This window comes from Argopecten irradians, chromosome 15 (assembly GCF_041381155.1).
Source record: "Argopecten irradians isolate NY chromosome 15, Ai_NY, whole genome shotgun sequence".
Classification (NCBI taxonomy): domain Eukaryota; kingdom Metazoa; phylum Mollusca; class Bivalvia; order Pectinida; family Pectinidae; genus Argopecten; species Argopecten irradians.
Window position 1 is genome coordinate 34,360,650 of NC_091148.1, and position 6,170 is coordinate 34,366,819.

Consider the following 6,170-nt stretch of genomic DNA (forward strand, 5'->3'; position numbering starts at 1 on the left):
GGGCGTCAATGGTGAGTTAAAGGAATAAAACCACACAACAATTCGTCTGGGCGACTACGGTGAGTTAAAAGGAATAAGACCACACAACAATTCGTCTGGGTGTCAATGGTGAGTTAAAAGGAATCAAACCACACAACAATTCGTCTGGGCGACTACGGTGAGTTAAAAGGAATAAGACCACACAACAATTCGTCTGGGCGACAATGGTGAGTTAAATGGAATAAAACCACACAACAATTCGTCTGGGGTGTCAATGGTGAGTTAAAAGGAATAAAACCACACTACAATTCGTCTGGGCGTCAATGGTGAGTTAAAAGGAATAAAAACCACACAACAATTCGTCTGGGCGACAATGGTAAGTTAAAGGAATAAAACCACACAACAATTCGTCTGGGTGTCAATGGTGAGTTAAAAGGAATAAAAACCACACAACAATTCGTTTGGGCGACTATTGTGAGTTAAAGGAATCAAACCACACAACAATTCGTCTGGGCGAAAATGGTGAGTTAAAAGGAATAAAACCACACAACAATTCGTCTGGGCGACAATGGTGAGTTAAAGGAATAAAACCACACAACAATTCGTCTGGGTGTCAATGGTGAGTTAAAAGGAATAAAACCACACAACAATTCGTCTGGGCGACTATTGTGAGTTAAAGGAATCAAAACCACACAACAATTCGTGTGGGCGACTACGGTGAGTTAAAGGAATCAAACCACACAACAATTCGTCTGGGTGTCAATGGTGAGTTAAAGGAATCAAACCACACAACAATTCGTCTGGGCGACTATGGTGAGTTAAAGGAATCAAACCACACAACAATTCGTCTGGGCGACTATGGTGAGTTAAAGGAATCAAACCACACAACAATTCGTCTGGGCGACAATGGTGAGTTAAAGGAATCAAACCACACAACAATTCGTCTGGGTGTCAATGGTGAGTTAAAAGGAATAAAACCACACAACAATTCGTCTGGGCGACTATGGTGAGTTAAAAGGAATAAAACCACACAACAATTTGCCTGGGCGACAATGGTGAGTTAAAGGAATCAAACCACACACCAATTCGTCTGGGTGTCAATGGTGAGTTAAAGGAATCAAAACACACAACAATTTGTCTGGGCGACAATGGTGAGTTAAAGAAATCAAACCACACACCAATTCGTCTTGACGACTATGGTATCTTAAAGAAACCAAACTTCCCCATTTTCTTTCCTCAGGCATTTTTTAGTTCTGTAACAAAATGGCATGTCTTGACAATAGAAAAGGGCACGAGGGAAAAGTGAAAGGATAAAGAAAGCATTCAAATCTATGATCATGTGTTACAAATAGGATAATAAACTGAAATAAAACAAAGAAAAAGAAATAGAATAGAAATGTCACCACTTTATCGACCCTATCCCTGCAAATCACAAACAATCAGATTACCTCACGAAATATTGAAAGTCGCGTGCTGTCAAAGGGACGCTCAATCTTTGTGAGCACGTGGTGCAATGAACCTCTGACTCTTTTCATGAGTTATTGTGAATACCTTTGTTTAATCATCCATGATATTGAATTACAATTGTGCTGTCATGTCGATATTTGTTTATCTGTGTCTCGGGTTAGAAACAAATGTGGGGAAAGGGTCATGTAGTGCCCTTATGACGGCGGTGTTTTTCTTGTCATTTCATGCATCTCCTAAAACTTGCACATCTTTAAATGACAGTGGCTGTTGATAGAATACAAAACAAAATTATGTACACATGTACATGTAATGACAACAGTTCGATGAATTCGAAAATATGTCGAACTGCACAGATCCAAAATGGTACTATGGCTAACTTTATCTGAAAGCGATATATGTTTTTGACATTTTTGAACAGGCCCATTGCCATGCTTACGTAGTGAAGGCTTTCGCTACCAAAATAGCTGAGAGTAACCTTGACGACAAGACGAAGAGCGTGATGGTGGCTGTTTGTAAGCTGTACGCTGTTAATGGCATGGTGGAGAATCTTGGTGACTTCATCCAGGTTGGTGAAGATGAAAAAGTCGTATTTAATTCTGAATACCTATAGGTTTTCCTTCGTTAAAGAGTAGGAATAAAACATAATCATGATAGAGTTTGAATTCAATTTGGCAGAAAATCCTTTTAGTCCAAATATCATTTTCAGTTTTTTTTTCAGTTTTATCAGTTTTTTTCGTGTTTCTCTACACTTCATGGTTTACAATCATATATATGTTTCTTATAACGTGTATGACTGTTTTTCTTGAAGCATGAAAATGTAATACTTTTTTAAAGTCAAATCAACAATGTTAATCTGCTTCTTTTGAGTCAATGAGTGTAATTCCGATTTTTTCATATAAACATGGTTTGGAACAAAAATAGTCTCATTACAACATCAAACTGGTTGAGTAGATCCCTTTCCTTTATTATCATATTATATAAAATGTTGTTATTCCTCAGGACGGGTTTATGAGCACGAGTCAGGTGGACACCGTGACCCGGAAGTTGACGGATCTCATGGAGGAGATCCGCCCTAACGCCGTGGCTCTGGTAGACGCGTTCGATTACCCCGACAAGGCCCTAGACTCCTGTCTGGGCCGTTACGATGGTGACGTGTACAACGCGCTTTATGAATATTCAAAAGCGTCACCACTAAACGAGAAAGACGTGAGTAGATCCTGTGCTAGATACAAAATGATTTTTCTAATTCTTGCAATCAAATATAAACTATATATCAATGGCATAATAATGATATCAATGACTAATGAACTTAACATAACATGACGATATATTCAAATTATTTAATTATATATTTTGTATTAAGTATGACATATGATATGTATACTATGAGATAAACTGACCTATCCGTTTCTCATGTTTAAAAAAGACTAGCGATGAATACCTAAAAAATTACAATCCAGATGCCATTACATCACATCTAAATGCATAATATAATTATTAGCTTTGTCTTTTGTCTTTTTATAACAGGTGCTTGATTCATACACTAAATACATAAAGCCCCTACAGAGAAATGCAGACACGACATCTGTTCCGGCAAAGCTCTAAGGACACCTCTACAGTACCGCGTTAAGTTCTGACAACAGACAACGTGTCAAACCAGCATACATTTTATATGGTAACGAGGGAATCGGCATCTTAACGTATTTTGAAAACCTTCAATAGAATTGGCAATATGCAATATGCAAATGCTTCAAATGGCCAATAGCTGAAAACTGTGATATTTATTTAACGACATATTGCAGCATGCGATATTGATAAAACCTCTTTGGCGTCTCGTCATTTACCCATATATACCAATGCCAAGTCTCTTTAAAATGAAATAAAAAAAAATCGAGATGGAGTTTTATCGAAGTGGAGTAATTTACAGTGCATGGCACAGTTTTTATAATATATATCAAAGTGGTATATGATTTTTGGTTTTCCAAAGGCTGAAATACCGAAAAGTTTAAAAAACAAAAAACAAAAAAAACATGGAATATATGGAAAGTTTATGTAGCCCAGATAACCCATATTGATCTTGGTCTTTTTGCCTGTCTTCACTACAAAGTGAAGTGATATATCACGGTATTATTTTCGCGGGTGTTTATAAAATTAACCTCCGCGAAATTATTTCGTCGGGGTTACATAATTTACACGTGCTCCATTTTCATTATACCCTCATAACCTCTATAAAAATCTATTCCTTAAATAAATGCATGATAAATATTTATGATAACATCGAGCGTGTATTTCAGAAAACGTTTTAATGTTATTTACTCGGTTGATTCCAAATGTCTAGTCAAGAGAGTGTTTATTTGCCCTTGTATAATCTCCACTAAAAGAAGAAGTCCGCTAAAACTGACCATAATCGCAGGCTCAAAATTCTGAATGAAAGCGATCAGTAAAAATTTTGAGTCTGCGATCATGGTCAGTTTAAGCGGACTTCTTTTCTGGTGAGATATATTTATTTATGAAAAGGAGTTCGATGCTCTAAACAATCACCTCTTAATGTGTGTCAGATAATCCAGAATTACAAAAGCCTGTGTTCTGACATTATAATATCGCATAGAAGTCAATCTGATCTAAGTCGTAATCCATGGTTATATTTTTAAACCAGTTTCTCTATGTTACACCAGAATATTCGCTCGATAAACGTACCTGCCATTAACAGATTGTTTAATCAAATTGCGGTTAAGTGTAGATAACTTCTTTAAAATTGTTATTATTTATACCTAATCATATTTTCATCTTGTTGGACAATAAAATGTTTTGAAGTAATGCATTGTTGTGAAAGTTTATCACCGGTAAGCGATAGGGGATATAAGATCAAGTTTAAATGTATTTGGGGGGTTATCGTTAATTCGACAAAACTTATTTTACTAATTTGATCAAAATGTATTATGAAAGTAAGGGTTCCTTTATAACACAACAAATGGGTCACTCGTCAAAGGAAAAAAGAGGATATTACCTGGTACTTGAATACAGCTGTTGTAGCATTCAGGTCCAAATCATCTCCAAGGGATTCAACCCTTTTCCTAGAACACTCTCCGGATGGCGAGTCAGTATGGGTGACCAATCTTTCCGATGGTTGACTTCCAGTTGCCCTGAACATTAACAACCAGCGGGATGTTCATTCTGTATTTTTCCCGCCTCTCTCAGCGGGGTGTTCATTTTGAATGTGCAGTTCCTGTAATGTTTCATTTTGAATGTGCAGTTCCTGTAATGTCGTCACTCCAAAACATCCTGCAACATGACTGACTGGTGAATCCTCGACAGTCCACCAAGGCAAAAGTTCCAACCCTGCCAACCTTGCCTTCTGCTACCGTGTCTCCCAAGGTAGAGTTGGCTCCATCACTTCCAGTCCTCCTAGGATATGACAGCATTATGCCTCTGGAAAGACTTTTTTCTCATGGATGCGTGCGCATCCCCAGTGACCTATATAACCTATGGATGCGTGCGCATCGTTAGGGGGTTATCTGATGTTTTGTTTTTTTTTCTTAAACTCGACAGCGGGGCTCGATAATAGACATGGGTTGTTATTTCTTAACTCGACAGCGGGTTCTTGTCTCCTTCTTTCCAGCCTTGGTCATCATGTTCATTGTGATACTGAATTTATACAGATAGCCACGATACACTTCTCCAAGTTCTGCCTTGATGTAACATAAAGAGATCCGAGAGGTATCATGGTGCCAACCAAGAATAATCTATGTCTGACAAGGAAATATAAAGACAGCCACGATACAATTTCTGTCTTAATGTTTCTTAGAGTGATCCCAAATCGTGGTGCCCACCAAAGAATGATCTATGTCTGACAAGGAAATGTAAAGACAGCCACGATACAATTTCAGCCATAATCAGTTACTTAAAGTGATCCCAGAGATCGTGGTGCCCACCAAAGAATGATCTATGTCTGACAAGGAAATGTAAAGACAGCCACGATACAATTTCTGTCATAATGTTACTTAAAGTGATGCCAGATCGTGGTGCCCACCAAAGAATGATATGTCTGACAAGGAAATGTAAAGACAGCCACGATACAATTTCAGCCATAATCAGTTACTTAAAGTGATCCCAGATCGTGGTGCCCACCAAAGAATGATCTATGTCTGACAAGGAAATGTAAAGACAGCCATGATACAATTTCTGCCATAATGTTTCTTAAAAAACTTTTTCTCTATTTTGAAAAAGATCCCTTTAGCACTTTCGAGAAATAGCGGTAACAAGAATTGTTAATGGTCGGACGACGGACCACCACCGATTTGTATCAGATGGTGGGCTAAAAAAAGAATAGCATGTTTTTATGAATTTGGATAAATGTAATTTATATTGTAGATCTGGCAAGTTGATAGTGACATATCTACACATATGTAACACTGTAGAATTTTTTGGCTTGACACTAGATACTTGACAGGTGCTGACCAACAACAATCTTTCACAATGATTTAAATGTATCTATCTACAGGATAGAATTATGCAAGATTCAACAAAAAAATCCCAGAGGGATCTTGGCGGCCACCAAAGAGTGATCTATATCTCTGCTTTTCAAACCTCAACTACCAAAATCCAAGATGGCTGCTTGTCGGCCATCTTGTTGATTGATCAGTCACAAAATACAAAAGGCACAACAAGAGTCCTAGGGATACCTACAAATGAAATTTTAGACAGATCTTTTGAGTACTTTCTGT

General features: G+C 37.6%; 1 pseudogene; it reads left to right on the forward strand.

The window, feature by feature from the left end:
• The window catches only part of LOC138308840 (peroxisomal acyl-coenzyme A oxidase 1-like), a 38,259-nt pseudogene extending 33,996 nt beyond the window's left edge, over positions 1-4,263 (forward strand).
• The last annotated feature ends 1,907 nt before the right edge of the window (positions 4,264-6,170 follow it).